The sequence below is a fragment of the Rhinolophus sinicus genome, linkage group LG12, assembly GCF_036562045.2.
Source record: "Rhinolophus sinicus isolate RSC01 linkage group LG12, ASM3656204v1, whole genome shotgun sequence".
In the NCBI taxonomy this organism is placed as follows: domain Eukaryota; kingdom Metazoa; phylum Chordata; class Mammalia; order Chiroptera; family Rhinolophidae; genus Rhinolophus; species Rhinolophus sinicus.
Genome location: NC_133761.1, coordinates 28267436 through 28286063, shown reverse-complemented (window position 1 = coordinate 28286063; position 18628 = coordinate 28267436). Strand labels below are relative to the sequence as shown.

At 41.1% G+C, this 18628-nt stretch overlaps 1 protein-coding gene across 3 annotated transcripts in view; it reads left to right on the top strand.

The window, feature by feature from the left end:
* BAALC (BAALC binder of MAP3K1 and KLF4) overlaps nt 1–18628 on the top strand; it is an 80205-nt gene that overhangs the window by 20457 nt on the left and 41120 nt on the right. The window contains exon 2 of one of the 3 annotated variants that reach the window (XR_012490668.1): nt 17819–17864. The exons of the other annotated variants lie outside the window; for them this stretch is intronic. The gene's annotated coding sequence lies outside the window, so the exon portion shown is untranslated. The remainder of the gene's footprint in view (nt 1–17818; nt 17865–18628) is intronic. 3 annotated transcript variants of the gene reach the window in all.

Below are 18628 nucleotides of genomic sequence, written 5' to 3'. Positions count from 1 at the left end.
CAGCGTTTCATGACCCCCATTTCCTGCTGCACAAATGATGAAAATTTCAGCATGGAATTCCAGACCCTTGGCCACTCTTGCCTGGGTTTTCTGTCTCTACCAGTTCCACACTCTTGAATCCTCACTGTTTCCTAGGCCTGCCCTCTTCTTGCATCTCTATTTTTAATCTTGGGGTCTCCTCGGATGGAACATTTTACCTTCACACTTCCTCATTGTACACGTCTAACCCCAAAACCACCCCCTCTGCAAAACCTTCCCAGGTTGTCCCTACCTGGAGCTAATCTCTGTTTCTCCTAGCCCCATTCTATATTTTTTCCTTTTTGTCCTTATGTCCACTGCTTTGGTCAGCCTTGTGTACATGTGCACAGATTCACCCTTTCACAGGAATGAGGGCTTCTTAGGGGCTGAAATTGTGTCTTGCTTATTGTCTGTCTCCCAGGAAGCCTTACATGAAATAGAAGCTCCATTAATGTTTTCAGAGATTGATAAGCTAGGCACACACCTTCTTTGTTATTCCATCTTGCACTTGAAGAACATGGTGGGCTGTTGCTTGGCTATGAAACTGGGATTTCAGGCATGGTTCCATAGGCATTTAGCTGTGTGGTTGCATGGCTGCATAACTGCATGCACCAGTGACCACATCACTGCTTCACTGCAGGACTGCTTAGCTGCATAGCTGCATAATTGTGTGGCTGTTTAGCTACATGAGTACATGGAAGTATAGTTGTCTGGCCATAGTTGGCATAGTGACCATGAGACCATGTGGCTGCATGGCCATGTGGCTCCATTGCTTTGACAGAAAATCTTCCCTATGCTTTTCTGTGAGTTGTATCATGATTTCCACCAAGATTCTGAGGTTGGTTGTGTTTTCTATAGGGAAGCAATTGGCGTTTGGGGTAGGGATACTGCGTGGATTGATAAACATCAAGCCTCCCTTGATCCTGCCACCAAATGGCGGTATGGTTCCCTTGTCATCAAGATGACCCAAAATGCCCCTGTACCTTTCCATAGTCCCCCTCTCTTCACCCGTTAAGACCTCTAGATCATGAGCACGGGAATAAGGTGAAGGAAAAGTTAAAAAGAAATCCTGCTCATGAGAAAAAGCTTATAGCTGAAAGGGATCCAAGTAATCATCAAATGCAAATTCTGGTCTTTATGAGATAAGAAGACCTGGGAGCTTAAGGGACTTGCCTTAAGTCCCACAGCTTGTCAGCAGCAGAACCCAAACTAGAAAGCATTTTCTTATCCGTGATCTGTAAAATGGGGATTTATTTGTTTTTATACAACAAATGCTTGTATATTTTACTTACTTTGGGACAGACATTGTTGTAACCATACACTGAAACTCAGCGAATACTTGTAGCAACCCTATGAGGTCAGATTACCCCCACTTTGCAGGTGAGATCACACAGCACTCACTCTCTTTGTGCCACAGTTTTCATTTAATAAAACACACCTCAGAATATTGTGGTGCAGATTGAATGGTGTAATGTATGTCAAGGACTTAGCTTCCAGTAAGGGCTCAATAAATACTAGCCATCACTTTTTAAAATTTTTTAATCCTTGCTTTTTTATTTTTCAAAGAACCACCATAATTTTGAGGAAGATAAAGGGAAATATGTTATTATAATGTGGACTTTTAGAAATAGGACTGGCTCCACTACTAAATTGCTCTATAACTTAGCAAAAATCACTTATGGAATGGGGTATTGAAAACACTACATGATATTTATTATTATAAAATAGGATGGTTAAGGCTTTTTATTAAAATTGGTTAAAAATATTTGAAATAGATGCATGAAATAGAAAGGTTAAATAGATAGTGGATTTCCATACAGGCAACTTCAAATTAACACTTTCTCTGGGCTGTTTAAAATAATGAAGCACTAGGCCAAAAAATAACATGCTGTCTGTCTTACCTTTTACTTAGGGCTTGTGGGAAGAGCAGGGTGAGGGGCTGGTAAACGGGGAGTAATAGAGTTTGTGACAGAGTATTTTGTTTGGCTATAGACAAAGGCTGGGGTTGCGTGGACCCAGAGAGGTGAATCTGCTCTGAAAGACAGGCAGGAGTCCGTGACAGGGGAGCAGGGGCAGGTGGGTAACTTTTTGGTGGGTACTGGAATTTTAAAAATGAATTCATGAGACAATATTGCTGGGGTCAAAAGCCAAAAAAATCAAACTGACCAGAGTGAGAAGTAGCGGGGGTCCTAGCCGGCTCTGCTGCCATGGGGATTATTTTCAGTTTTGTTTAACAGTCCACGTTATTTATTATACAGCGGGTGAAAAAAAATTGCATATACAATTTAAGAAAGTGAAAAATCCATCAAAATTGTAGTGCTCAATACATACCGATAACAAAAGATGAATACAAGTCACGTTTGACTTCTGCAATTACAAGAGGTGCTCAGAGTGGTTACCATCAGCCTCCAGACCCTTCTGATTACGGTGAGCATTGTTCGGTAGACTCCTGTGGTGAGCGTGTAAACTGTTCCGACACCACAGCAGAAGCAGCAGGACTTGTTGCTGTGCGAGGCCTCCCGGACCTTCCCTTGTGCACATCACACACAGGACAGTGCATCTCAAACTTACCACGAATGCGTGCAATTGTCAGGTGTGTTGGAAGTGCTGTTGCAGACTCACGCCTCCACTGTCATTGTACTTCCACAACGTTCTCAAATTCCATATACCACTTCAAAATGGTCTTGTGGTCTTTAAAAGGCAACCGTGCTTTCGTCATTTTCTTTGACTGTCCTGCCTGTCACATGGTGACGCTAGCATTCATTTGATTAACGCCATCTTTTGAGTGAACATCATACTACATGTTGCTACTGTAATTCAATTCAGCTTCAAAAAGTAATACATAGGTAACATCTCTTAAAATGTGTATACATTTTTTTGGTACCCCCGGTATTTGTAAGACAGGAAATGCTTTTATTCAACCTACTAAAAAAATATCCTATGCAAATATAATCACCTATATCTTCTCTTTGATATACATTCATATTTGTTTACTAGAAGCACATGCCTGCCATTTTGAGTTCTGTAGTTAATTTTTTTCATTTAATAATATCATCTATTCCGTTTCCAACATTATCTATTTCCTTACAATATATATTTGTTTTCTGGGACTGCTGTAATGAATGACCACAAACTGCGTGACCTAAAACAACAGAAATTTATTCCCTCACAGCTCTGGAGGTCAGAAGTCCAAGATCAAAGCGTCTCTGTCTGAAAGCTCTGGGGGAGAATCCTTCCTTGCATGCTCCAGCTTCTGGTGGCTGTAGGTGGTCCTTGGCTTGCAGTGGCATAATTCCAATCTCTGCCTCCATCTTCCCTTGGCCTTCTAGCCATCACTTATTAAGGTTGTGACTATGTCCCCTCCCCACAGCTTCCCCCATGGTCCTCCCAACTTACTCCATTACCTAATTGTACAAGTTAAACTTCTTTCAGATGTCCTAGGTCTGTCATCCAAGTATACCCTCCATTGTTACCTTTTCCCTGAAATGACCACACATTGTGGGTACAGGACACAGATCTGTCTTGGGGAGTGGGGGCTATCTTTGCACAAGGTCCTTTAGGGACCCAGAATTTAAACTTTGGCCACTCCATGTAGTGCTTGATTCTTTGAGTCCATTTGCTTCCGTAACCACAGACGCACATGTTTCTGCCAGTCTCTGCTCTTGAAATGCTGCAGGGCTACCCTTTGGTTGTTTTTATTCCAGAGAGTGGGACAACAAGACAGAAGGGAGACAGATAAAAAGAAGGCAGAAGCCAAATATTCGTCATTGAAAAAGAGAGCAGGAAAGAGCTCTGTTTTCCCAGACTGCTTTTTTGAGGCTTGGGAATACTTTCCTTGTTGCCAGGAACCTCCCTAAATCAGAGCTTGAAAAATTCTTAGTGCAGCAAAAATAAAATATTGTGTGAAAGGAAAAATTATCACAGCATATCATCATATGGTTCTTCTGTGAATAGTGTTTACAAAGTCATAATAATACAAACAATGTACATCAATCGATCTAGACAAATTATGTTACAATTATACTGGGAGTAGGGGTAGGGATGAAAGAGTGAAAACTTCACCTTCCATGCATTGACCTTAAATTGAAATGTCAAGAAAGAGTAAGACTTGCATATTATTAAAAGACCAAGAGAATCAGCTGAAAGAGTTGAAAGTAGTTACCTCCAGGGGACTAAAAACCTGGGAAGCATAACAGGGAACTGTTGATCTTCACAGCAAGCCTTTTGGAAACTTTTTAAAAATTTATTAAATTTATTGGGGGTGACACTTTAATAAAACTATATAGGTTTCAAGTGTACAATTCTATAATACCTCATTTGTACATTGCATTATTTGTTCATCACCCAAAGTCAAATCTTCTTCCGTCACCACATATTTGACCCCCTTTACCTTTTTCTACCTCCCTCTCCCCCCTTACTCTCTGGTAACCACTAACTATTGTCTGTGTCGATGAGTTTTTATTTGTGTGTCTTGTTTGTTCATTGCTTTCAGTTTTATTTGACTCTAAACTTTGTGCTTGTATAACTGAAAAGTACTTAAAATGTATTTGGATCAAGTTACTTTCCTGCTCAAAACCCTTCCAAGGCCTCTCATTGCTACTAAGATAATGCCCAAGATCCTTACCTTGGCTTATAGGGTCCTACGTGATCCAGCGCCAGCCCCGCAACCTGCCTCCTCTCTCTCACTTCTATCACGATGTTCCATCACATTGGCTATCTTTGAGCATCTGGAGAGTGCCAAGCTTTTCCTGCCCCAAGGCCTTTGAGCATGCTGTTCCTTTTCCTGAAAATGTTTGCCACACCAACCCCAACCTAGTGAATCCCAAGCACTCTTCCATTTTTAACACAATTGTCAAAATCTCAGAAAAGTCTTAGCCAACCCTTAGATTAGGTTACTTACATTTCCCAGTTTTATGTTCCCATCATACCTGGCATCTCTTTTGTAACACTTGCAACAATTATAATTCATTAATTGTATGAATCAGTTTCTTGTTTATCTCTTCTTCTACTTGTGTTGTCCAATATGGCAGCCACTAGCTACACTGAGCGATGCACAGTTAAATTACCGTGAAAGAATATGAAAAACTTCAGCTGCACGAACCCCATTTCAAGCGATCCATGGCCATAGCTACTGTATTGGACAGTGCAGATATAGAACATTCCATCATCATAGGAAGTTCTACAGATAGCACTGCTCCACAAGATAAACTCCACAGGGCTGTTATGGATCTATCCTGAGTGCTTAGGACTACATCTATCACTTTATAAGTGTTCTCTAGCTGATTGTTGATTAAATAAATTCATTCATTCATTTAGGGTAAAAAGTAAGATCACTTTCCTGACTAGGAAGATATCAATATTAGGTCTATCTCAGTCTCAAGCCCTTTAATAACGTCTATTTATATATCGTCCCAACAGCAAACTCTGCATTAATGAAAATTAAAATCTAGTTAACAAAATAAATAAATACTTATGCCACCATTTGGGGCATAATAATGGAGTTCAGTGACCCATTAAGGCAAAAGGATCACATTTTACCCCAGTTGCCACTCTTCGAGTTAGATTCTCAATTTGTCTTACGAACCAATCGTTAGAATTAACCTGTAAGACGTATATTTTCAGAGTCCATTTAGATGTTTAGAAAACATCCTAATGTGTCCTATGACCGTGGCAAGCTAAGTCACTTTGGGCACTGTGGAGTATAAATCCAGTTTAGATGCTATATTTAGCATTCCACACAAAGAAAGAGGTTAAATAGGCATGATTCTCTTTTAAGAGGATTATTACCATGCTTTCAAAGAGGCACAAGAACCTCATTAATGGTTAATATAGTCATTGGATTTGGATAAATTCAACAACCCAGATATATTTATTTAAACACTCTGGAGATTTAAAAAAAAATAAAATCAAGTCTTCCAGGATGACAGTAAGTCACTATCTCCCTGTCTCCAACATGTTGGCTATGGGAGAACCTTCAAACCAGTGTCCTCTCCCGTTCTAAAAAATGATATCTGCCCTCAAGCCTTCCCCCTCCCACCCACACAAATACTTGTATATTTCAAGCCCTGATTTGATGTCACTCTGATCCGTGTTCCTTTGTATGAAATTTATCCCTCCCCCCAGCATGCCTCCCCCATCCTCCTTCCTCCCTCCTGTGAGCCTTCTTTCATCTGGAACCTAAGAACCTTCGATTATGGAAACTTTTTCTCCTTGACTGGTCCTCTAATTTTCTTGTCTTTTTCTCTCTTATTTTCCATGTCTGGTTTTTTGCTCAACTTCTTAGGTTTCCTCAACATTATTTTCCAACTTTTCTGTCGAAGTTTTCATTTCTCCTACCTTATTTTTAGTTTCTAAGAACTCTCCTTGGCTACCCTGAATGTTCTTTTATATAGCATCCCATTCTCATTTTTTAGATGCAGTAGCTCCCTGATGATGATTTTAATTAGGTTGTTTCCCCCATACAGTCTTCATTTCTTCATGTTTATTTGTCTCCTGCTTGTTTTGCTGCGTATCTCTCGTTTGGAGGCTTTCCTCAAATGTCTGGTGGCCATTGGCTGTTTGCGCATGTATTAGGAGAGTATTAAGATGTTGGTTGGAAGCTCCACGCACAAGGTTGGGGGTTGAGGTTTGTCATGTTCACTGTAGAGTATCTGGCTAGGTCATTCCTTTGAGAAACTCTTGATGTCTGTATTTGTAGGCTTTTTTTTTTTTTTTTTTGGTCGGGAAGGGAGTGACTAGATTCCACTGAACAGATTCTTCCCATTTGCATGTCTGGTGTCTCCACACTCTCTATTTTTAGTTTACTAGCCCTGACCTCAATTGCTCTAAGTGATCTTTAGTCCAGAAACTTTCACCAGAAAATAGAACCGCAACCTCTTTCAGGGTGGAGGAAGGGCAGTCATTCAAATCTGCTGTGTTGGAGAGAGAATCTGGGGTTCTAACTGCTTCTTAAGTAGCTTCTCCACAAATCCCTTCTCTCCTGTTTCCACATGTACCCCATGTCTCCAGTCCCTGAGTTCTTTGGGGATACAAAGATATGAACCATATTGCTTTTCAACTTTCCCCTCTTCTGCTTAGGATTCATCTTTCTTGGACTGCTAAGACAGTAACCACTTGCCCGTCTCCTTTACAACCTCCCAAATTTTGTAGTATGCCTTCTCTCCCCAGGTCCTTGTGGGTTTATACTTTTAAAAGATCCCTTACTTCTCTTTTGGTGGGATTTGAGAGTGTAATATAGCTAATTGCTATTGCAATTATAAAATGTTCCATTTAAAAATTAGAATTCAATGAGCCTATTTTTTAAAAGCAACAAACACGTTGGTTATAGTGTAGAAAGTGGATTTGATGGTTCCTGGTGGATTTGTATTGAATGAAGCAGTGGGTAAAAATTTCCCCCCCAGAAAGATATATTCAAGTCCTGATCCCCAATACTTGTGAATGTGACCTTATTTGGATATAGGGTCTTTACAGGTGTAATCAAGTTAAGATGAGGTTATACTGGATTAAGGTGAGCCCTAATCCAATGATTGATGTGCTTATAAGAAGAAGGAAATTTGGATACAGACACAGAGAGGAGAACAGTATGTGAAGTCACAGGCAGACAGTGGAATCATGCATTTACGAGCCAAGTAACACGAAGGATTGCCATCAACCACCAGATGCTAGGAGACAGGCAGGGAACAGATTTCCTCTCAGGACTTCCAGAAGGAACCAACTCTGCCAACATTTTGATTTCAGATTTCCAGTCTCCAGAACTGTAAGAGAATAAACTTCTGTTGTTTTAAGTCACCCAGTTTGTGGTACTTTGTTATGGCAGCCCCAGGAAACTAATACAGATGGATATTAAATTATGTGATTTCGTATTCTTAGAAATGGAGGGTGCTTTGAGAAATGGAAGGTGATTTTTCTCTGAAACGGGAATTTGTTCTCGATATCATTTATCTGGCAGTTGCATTGAGTATGTCTTAATTTTTCTTGGACACTATAAAAATTATCATAGTGTAGCACACGTCTGTATGCGTCTTATTTTTCTGGCTAGCTTTTAAGATGCTTATTTAATTTTTTAGAAAACCATCAAGCCAAACAGAGCCAGCTGAAGTTTAGGAAAGTCAATCGGGGAAAAAAAAACAGTCCAGATATATTTCCATTCATTTTGACCCAAACAATGGAAAATCTAGCAACAATGACCCCAATAGGACTTCCTCTAGTTCCTGCTATCTCTTCCTCCTGGGGTTATTGGGACCCTCTAGAATCCAATTTGGGTCCCCCAAATATTTCCATGCAATCCAGATTCTAGTTCCTCCCTCCACCCATGGATTCTTCTAAGGACCTCCTGTCACTTGTATTAGTTAATCTTTCCACTATAACTACCGTGTTTCCCCGAAAATAAGACCTAGCTGGACAATAAGCTCTAATGCGTCTTTTGGAGCACAAATTAATGTAAGACCTGGTCTTATTTTACTATAAGACGGGGTCTTTACAATATAATAAATATAATATAATATGATATAATATGATATGATATGATATAAAACATAATACTGAGTTTTATAATTAATTTTTGCTCCAAAAGATGCATTAGAGCTGATTATTGGGCTAGGTCTTATTTTCGGGGAAACAGGGTAAGTACCTCATCTAGGCTGGTGGCTGTCACTAGGCTTTTTCAGTGGCCTTGGGAACACTAATTCTAAAGGACACATTGGGCAACAATAGGGACCTATGGAGAACAGAGAGTCGCAGTGAAGACAGAGGAGTCTTGAGGAAAGATTCACTAACAGATTTTCCGCCACCTCTGTTTACCTCTCAGGTCAGAGGACCTGACTGAACTCAGGAAACCCAGCAAGGAGGGCTTCCCACCCCAAATCAAGATTTCACACGAGAGAAGAATTGACTTTCTATCAGTCCAACGGCCAATTCCCCACAAATAAATTTGCCCGTTAGTGAATCCACTGCACACCCCTAGCTTGGTTTCTGCCTCAACTTTGCTGTAGCTACTTTATCTCAGCATTGTTAGTCCACGCTTCTCTTAAGTACAAATGACTGGTCTTCCCTTTAAATCATTCTTTTGCTGTCTTCAGTCTCTCTTTGGACTTCTGTTCTGCTCCTGTTCCCACTCCAAGCCCTACCCATGCTCTTATCTGTATCTTTTTTTGCATGGGACAGCAAATTTTTCTAGACTGCATTGAAAATAATTGTCTGATCAATTGGGCGATTGATCATGTGGCTTTTTTCTTTCAGTGAAAAAAAAAAAACTTGACTAATTAGCTTTTGGCAAATTGGTCTTTCAGTGAATCGGTTGTGGGTTAATTATTTTTTGACAAAGTGACTCACAGGCCAAACATCTTATGAAAGGAAGCATCTTTTGCTTTAGGAAGTCAAGTAGAAGGTTGTGAAGGTTAGGAAGCCTGGATTCTATTCTGGCTTGCTTCTTATTTGCTGAGCACACCTCCTAAGCTCCAGTTTATCTATAAAATGAGGCTATTCATGCCAACTTCCCAAATGTAAAGATTAAATGACCCCAGAGGTAACTTAAGCAGGTTTTCTTTTTAAATTGCAATCTACTTAAAAATACACTCATTAAAGTAGGTGGTAGAAAAATATGTTTACTTTTGTCCACTTGATGCTTTTGATTTTGTAGCACAGTTGACTGTCATTTGAGTCATCATCATTATCATAGTTATTTTGCATTTTAACAGTGATGCCAACTTTCACCGTCCACTACACTCACTACAGGTCGGTACCTCTAAGGATGGGAACTGTGTACCACATCTGCTTACAATGGGAATGCCATCATTTCCAGCTCAGTACCCCTGTGGTTTCTTGTGCTGGGGGATGATGCACGTCTGCAACCCTTCTCTCTATTTAAGTGACTCAGAAATCTTCATCCATGGTGTCATATCCCCTTCATGGACGTAGTGCTGAGGTATCATTTATACCAACATGGTCTCCTTCGAGGCTATTAAAGGAGTTGGTGCCAACACAGCCTTAACCACAATACAAACATGGACACCAAAGTTTGGAATTCTACTAAGTCGAGATCATCTGGCTGAGCACAAATATGTGTATTTTTTTTTTTTCCACAATTATCATCCAAATGGAAGCAGGAGAATATATTCTCAGTCTCCCCAGGAGTTTGCTGACCCCTATCATTTTATGCATATTGACCCACATGTAGGCAAACATCTGATATGTAGTAGGCACTTGGTTAAAGGAACGTTTTTATGAAATTTATGTCAAAACTATCCACGAAGGCCAGATATTTTTCAACCTGGATACTTAAAGTTAAATCAATTGGGTTTCAATGATCCCATGTTTCAAAATATTAAAAAGAGATTAGGAAAAACATTACTCAACTTACACCTTGACAAAGTTGAAGTTGAATCTAAGTAACAAGTAACAGTGGTGCCAGAAGTGAGTAAAGTGATGTGCAGAATGCAGAATTAATCATGGTGCTGTCCCCACAGCCCTGTAATTTTCATAGGAACAAAAGGCCCTTGAGAAATTGCTTTTGAAAACTTATCACATAAAGAAGGAAGAGGCTATGGAAAAAACACCATTCTCACATTGAGCAAGAGCTGTCCTTGCAAACAACACTGGTGGCCTTGATCCATAAACAATCCTGAAAATGAAAATTTGGCAGCCAGGACACGGCACCACTTTTGGAGGATTCAAAGCCCAGGTGCTGATGTCTAATTAGACTCTGAAAGAGACTCGGTCCTGAATCTACTCCTCCATCAAGATGGACTTCTCGCAGGAAAGGACAAATACACAAATTCCAATTTAGTTGTCAGGGAAACCCCTCTCGCCTATCACCCAAGGAAAAAAAAAGTGCCTGTGCGTTCTTGGAATAAAGGAGAAAGTCACCTGTGTGTTTGGTGAGAACAAACTGAGTCAAGGTCACAGCTTCCCACGTCAGGCTCAGCCAGGGGCCTAACAGCAAAGCCAACTTCATGCAGAGACCTGGGAAGGGCTTCCTCCACGGGGCTCATAGCATAGCTGCTGCTCTTCCAAGACCTTGGGCCTTTGCCACGGATGCCAACTAGCTCATTTTCTGTGCTCACCTTATGAACTGCGAAGATGTATAAGAAGGCCAGAGGAAGTCCTGGATGAATGTGTTTGGAAATGTGTAATGTGCAAAGGATGATTTAGAGACATTTGGACCTGGAAAAGACCTACGGATATAGCAAGCCACTTCTTAAGACTTACTCCAGGAAGGTACCTGGGCCTTGTCCTGTGGTTAGCTAAGCTCAGGAAATGCTCCACACTGTGAACAACTCATAGCGGGTCACAGTGTACTTTAGCATATGCAAGGCTATGCGAAAACCTGTAGTAAATAAACCTGTTTACCTGAACAGTGGCCCCCAAACTAGGTCAAAAATCCTAATCTCCAGAACCTGTGTATGTGCATATGGCAAAAGAGTGAATATTATCTCAGATGACAAAAGATGTTAAGGATCTTGAGAGAAGTAACTCATCCTGGATTATCAGGATTGGCCCCAAACACAGTCACACATAACCCTAAAAGAGAGAAATAGGGGGAATTCTAATACCGCACACAGAGGAGATGGCCACGTGACGACAGAGGCAGAGAAGAGTGATACAGCCATAGGCCAAGGAACACCGCGGAATGTCGGTAGCCACCAGACACTAACGAGACAAGGAAAGCCAGGGGGAGATGGCCCTGCCTGCTGACACCTTGAATTCATACTTCTGGCCTCCAGAATTGTGAGAGAATACAATTCTATTGTTTCAAGCCTCCATGGTTGTGGTATTACAGTAGCCTCAGGAAACAAATATCCCTTTGATTAATGAAGAATTGCCCAAACTTATACATTTATCATAACTTTCTTTCAAAGAACACCAGTTGTCATTCTATAAACTTAAAGTTCTGAGGAATCCACTCTGGAAAACAACACTTGAGTTGAGTTTCTGAGTGACTGGTCTACAGTGGTGTCACTGAGAAAACGTACAAGTCTGGGTCCATCCCTAGGCTACTAGAGTTCACAGGATGGCCAGCAACTCCAGCCCACGCCAGGTGCCTTCCTCTGGTCCTTCCATCAGAAACGGCATCCTGACATTTCTTGCTGCCTCTTACCCATGGTATCTATTTGTACTATTTTATATCTATGAGATGTAATATTCAGACCTTGCTGCATTTCCCTCTACTACACAAGATATAAACGTTCTCACAGGTGTGCCATCTTAGCTTCTGAAGTGTTTTTGTGATCTCTCCCAAGGTCGTTTTGTAGGGGAAATCTTTCTAATGCTGGACTGCACAAAGATTGTCAGGATGCCTGAGGACAGGAATTAGTCAGAAGGAGGGTTTTGCCTGGTCTTTTATTTCCTGTTAAATGCAGTGCTCACGCTGTTCTTCAGTATTACCTACAGCTTCAGCTCTCCGCCTGGAGGTGACCACTCCAAGGGACTGTGTGATCCTAAGCTCCAATACAGTGCCGCTTTCTCAAATGTCCACAGGTGGACCTTTGCAGAGGATTTCTGGGTCACGTGGTCAACAACATGTCCTTTTAAATGCAGTATACAAGGACAGAGGTTTTGATTGTCTATTTAGCTTTCCCTCAACTCCATTCCAACCTCCATGTTTTAATGCCATTAGATCTCACCAAAGGCATTGTCCCAGAGGGAATACTTCAGGGACAAGGCACTCCGTATAGGTTAAAAAGTGTACCCTCAACAGGGAAAAACTGTCAGGAATTTGTTTCTTTAAAAGCCAAGAATTTTAAAGTGTGTGGGTGTGCGTGCATGCTAACATACAGTTGCTAGCTTTATGTTTTGCTGTCAGGGCATGAAAATGACCTGTCATTTACCGCTACTACCATTTTATTGGAAAGGATATTTCACACACACACGAAAAAACATTTCTAAATTAATTCAACAAGTATTTATTGAATGCCTATTACGTGCCAGGCACTGTCCTAGGCACTACAGAATATAATAGTGACAAAAAAACCAAAAATACCTGCCCTCATGCTTACATTCTAAGCATGGAGTGCAATAAGGAAAAAAATCAGGCAGGGAAGAGAGCTATAAGTGTGTGGGGGAGGAAGCCCTTGCTGAAGAAGGTGACAATGAGGGTCACGACAGGATAATAAAGCCTGGCCAAAAGAGAACATGAGGGTGTGGTTACTAAAATGGCAACCCGGGCATCCTTGTCTGATGGAACTGTGCTGTATCTTGCCTATGGTGGTAGATACAAAAACCTACAGCTGTAAGAAAATTCTATAGGATTAAATACAAATACACAAATGAGTACAAGTAGAACTGGGGAAATATGAATAAGATGGGGGGATGTCCCATTGTCAACCCCCTGGATGAGGCTGTGACCTCCTACTATAATTCTGGGGAAACTGATACAGGGCACACAGATCTCTTGGTATTATTTCTTATAATGGTATGTGAATCTACACATGATCTCAAAATAAGATTTAATTAAAAAAACAAAATACATAAATAGCTCAGCTAAAAAGAGAATGAGAAGCTGGTTGTTGTTTTAAAAATAGGCAGTGGAAAGAAGGAAAGCTGAAGTAAGATTGTTGAATTAAGTATGAAACCTGTTGTATTCTGTGAGGGAAAAAACTCCATAGTCTTTGGTGTTATGTTCTCTGTCAGATGGAAAGGACAGTCATCCCACATCAGTTCACAGAATTGTAAGATGTTTGGGCCATAATCCAATGTGCTTACCAAGTTACATACTCTGGAGCAGAGTTTCTCAGCCTTGGCACTATTGACATTTTGGACCCAGAAAACTGTTGTGGGGCGCTGTCCTGTGCATTATGGAATGTTTAGTGGCACCCCTGGCCTCTCCCCTTGAGATGCCAGTAGCTGTTCCTTAGTCGACACCCAGAATGGCTCCAGATGACTGCTGGGGCAAACAAATGTAGTTGAGAACCATTATTCTAGGCTTTTGGGTCCACAGAGCCAGAAAGCTTTCAGGAGAGCGTGTTAGGACGTGCTCCTAGTATACCGTCAATCATCTTGTGTCATTATTTCCAAGTTTGGGACAATTGTTCTTCACAAGTAGAACTACCAGTGACAAGGTCACTGTGCTGGACAAAGCACAGTTCACTCTCAGGAGTCACAGACTTAGCAGCCCAGGGGCCTTAGATAGTCTCCAGTCCTTGTCCAACTGCGGCATTTTACAGCTGAGCAACATGAGTAAGGGTGGCTTCCCTGTGGGCAAACAGCTAGTTCCTCGCAGAGTGTGTTCAGTGAAACCTTGTCTTCTTCCAGAATGGGTTTGAAGGGATCATTATGGAGTCATTACAACTCTTGAGTACCGATCATGTGCCCGACACTGTACTAGGCTCCAGGTTCTGAAGATGCTGGGTTCCAATCTTCAAGGAACTGACTACCGGAGAGATGAGGCTGTGGGCAAATCATTACTAGAAGTGAATATGCAGCAGGAGTGGAAATGGTATGGAGGCGGATGGATGGTGATAAAGGGTCATGATGGCCTCAGGGCTTAGGGGACGGTAATGGTCCAGGGCAGGCCTGGGCCAGGTCTTGGTATTACTGGCAGACCTAGGAGAAAATGATAAGAGAGGGGGATGCAGAAGTGGGGAACTATGAAGAACAAGGGAGCAGCTTTATAGCCAAGAGATAAGTCCAAAGCTAGGACAGGGTGAGCTAGTGAGAGGAATGCAATTGCAAGATGGAGAATGGAAGACAGCTGAAGCCCAAGGAAGAAGAAAACAAGTGGGTTGGTTAAACCAAGGCCGTGTTTAGAGCACGGTGATGCCAGTGGCTCTTTGTACTAGTCGTTATGCGTTCTCAGGCAGCTGACGGCACAGGAGTCTGAACCTGGGCCTTCCAGCCTGGCTGTAGCAGGCAGGACTCCTATACTTGGTCTTAGGGAGGAAATGGCCTCTGGAACTGAGACTAGGATGCTAACCTCCAAACAAAACCCTGGCAGAGTGTGAGTCCAGGCCTGACTGGCACAGACACTGTCATTGACTCAGTTGATTTCTAACTTGCCTGATGAAGGGGTACCTTTGGAGTCTGGTCAAAGTGGGAGCTGAGTAATAAGAATGTCTCAGTTTTTTATCCAGCCCTCGGTAAAGGGAGGGCACAAGTGTAAGGACAGATAATAGAGCAATCTGCCTCTCCCCGGCGTCACACCTCCAAAGTCTCGGTGGAACAGCCTCAAAACTTAATTCTTTCTGCTTTGATTCTGTACTCACCTAGCAAATTTGTGCCTGATTTCATCTTTTATAGCTGATTGGCTGTCCTGCAAAACCAAGATTTCAAAACTCAGCCAGGCCCTGATTACTGCAAGGCAATCACTTGACCCAATCAAGATGGGCCTCTTCTCTCATTTCCTTTGTTTAACCATTCCAAAACGTCACCACCCCTAGGGCCCCAACTTTCGTCACTCTCAGGGAGCACCACACCTCCTACTTCTGGTGAGAAATGGAGACATAAATGCTTCAAATTTTCTCCTTCCAACTTTTCTCTTTATTTCCTGTTTTCATCTTCTTATGGATATTTTTTTTCTCATTTCTGATGTTTTCCCCTATATGAGTTTGGAATTTTTGCATTCTTTTTCTATTCTAGTGGTTATCCTGAAGTTTTAACACATATAATCAATTTATCAAAGTCTAAACTTTATCAGTTCCTTTCCTTGTTCCTAGGTCAGCTTAATTCCTTGCTATAAAAAAGAAACTCGTGCTTGTGAGTAATACCTGGGGCTCTGACCCAGGCCTCACAGTTAAGTGATTCCCAAGAACCCATGGGGAGATTGGAGGGACTAGGATTGCAAACTGGAGTCTGTATGATACCGTGCTTCTTTCCTCCCCCAAACAAGGCCGTTTTTTCATTTGAGAAGGGATTCAGCCACCTGCAACGCTCTCTAATTTTTGCTCGTCCTTCCTCGTTGATTACTAAGTGTATTTGTTTTTTAGGGCTGCTGTAACAAAGTACCAGCTTAACATGTGTGCGTCTGTGTCCAAATTTCTCCTTTTACCTATAAGTAATTCAGTTTTCTTGGATTAGTACCCACCCTAATGACCTCATCTGAACTAATTACATCTGTAAAAACCCTATTTTCAAATAAGGTCACATTCTGAGTTCCTGGGGATTAGGACTTCAACATATGAATTTTGGAGGTACACAATTCAACCCATTATATGAAGTAATATGCTGTAATGCACTTGTGAGGGAAAGCATCACAGTGTATCTAAGGGTACTTTTGAATTTAAGAGTTTAACCCTAACGGTACTAATAAAGCATTATACTTTATCTTTTCCCCAGTTTTATTGAGATATAATTGACATATAACATTGCGAAAGTTTAAGGTGTACAACGTGATGATTTGCTATACATATATATTGCGCAATAAGGTTGGTTAACACATCCATCACCTCACATAGTTACCTTTGTGTGTGTGTGTGTGTCTGTGTGTGTGTTTTCTTTATCTATTTATTCACTGATGGACACTTAGTTTGTTTCCATGTCTTGGCTATTACAAATCATGCTGCAATGAACATGGGGGTATAGATATCTCTTTGAGATAGTGATTTCATTTTCTTTGGCTATATACCCAGAAGTGGGTGATTGCATGGTCATCAGCTATGACTAGTTGGCCGTCAGCTGTAACCAGTGAGCCATTGGCCACTAATATAACTGCCGTGGCTACACTAGCAGCAAATGGGGGCTAGCAAGAAGATGGTGGCTGAGCTAGCAAAAGCGGATTGCAGCTAGCAAGTGAGGTTGGTTAGCAGAGAGAAGTGGACGGTGGGTTGCGGACAGTGTGGCTTCTGCTTCCTGTGTCTCCAACCCAGCCGCCATCTAGAATATAGTGGTATGACTCCTCTACCTATGGATCCTTGGGTGTTCCTTTTTGCCCTCGCCATATCCTGTGTTCTTATGAGGGGAAAGGGACCAGAGACCCCGCAGGCCACCCTGCACGACAGTGGGATTGCTGGATCATGTAGTAGTTTTATTTTTAATTTTTTGAGGAACCTCCATACTGTTTTTCATAGTGGCTGCACCAATTTACATTCCCACCAACAGTGCACAAGGGTTCCCTTTTCTCTACATCCTCGCCAGCATTTATCTCTTATATTTTTGATGATAGCCAACAGGTATGAGGTGATATCTCGCTGTGGTTTTGATTTGCATTTCCCTGATGATTAGTGTAGTTGAGCACATTTTCATGTACCTATTGGCCATTTGTATATCTTCTTTGGGACAATGTCTATTTAGGTCCTTTCCCCCCCACCTTTTTTTTTTTTAAGTTTCAGGTGTGCCTTGCCCATTTTTTAAATTGGGTTGTTTGGGTTTCTTTTTGTTGTTGTTGTTGTTTTGCTTGTTTGTTCACTATTAAGTTGTATGAGTTCCTTATTACTTGGGATATTAACCCCTTATCAGATTCATGATTTGCAAATGTTTTTCTCCTATTCCATAGGTTGCCTTTTCATTTTGTTGATGGTTTTCTATTCTGTGCTTTTTAATTTGATGTAGTCCCACTTATTTATGTTTGCTTTTGTTGCTTATTTATTTGTACTTTTAGTGTCAGGTCAAAAAATCATTGCCAAGACCAATGTCAAAAAGCTATTTTCTTCTAGGAGTTTTATGGTTTCAGGCTTACACTGAGATCTTTAATTCATTTTAAGTTTTATATGTGGTGTAAGATAGAGAGGTCCAGTTTCATTCTTTTGCTTGTGGATATCCAGTTTTCCCAACACCATTTATTGAAGAGGTTTTCTTTTCCCCTAAGAAAGCATTATACTTTAGTTTATGCCAAGGCCTCCCCACTCACCTTGCTTGCATTACTGCCTCACAGGTAGTCTGGGAGAACAGAGACCACCATACTCTCCATCAAGAGCCAGGTTTGTACCTTTCCCTGTTCTTAAAGGTCAGCTGCACTTTCATGGAAGATGTCTTACCTCCAGGGAATAGCTTGGTATTGCAATTCCAAAGGTACCATAAGTGCTTACCTAGAGATCTCTTTTATTAGGTGCACCTGCCTTAAATTGGTGTTTGTTTCTTTCGCCTTCCTGTTACACCTGCAGCAAACACTGTCTTTTTTAGAAATGGTTGAATGATGGGGCATCTAAATCCCTAAATTTTGTTGGGCACTAGAACTGGAATGGAAACCCATCCCTCATCTCTAAAGGGAGAAGAGGAGACTGGGGAATTTATCACTCACTGCCTTCATTGTTCAGTTAGCTAGAAAATACCTTTCTACCATTCTAAGAACTCTGCAGATTGTACAATAATTTTAATAACAACTTTTAGGAGGGAAATACATGAGCAGGTTAAATATGCACATCAATTTAAAAGTATCCTCTAATTTTAGGAACAAAAATATGTTTGGAATTCAAGATGTACAGTCATGCACCACTTAACGATGGGTATATATTCTTAGAAATGTGTCATTAGGTAATTTTGTCGTTGTGCAAAAATCATAGAGTGCACTTACACAGATCCAGATGGTCTAGCCTACTAGACACCAAGGCTGTATGGTATGGCCTGTTGCTCCTACACTACAAGCCTGTACATCATGTTACTGTACTGAGTACTGTAGGCAATTGTAACACAATGGTATTTGTGTATATAAACATAGAAAAGGTACAGTAAAATTATGGTATAA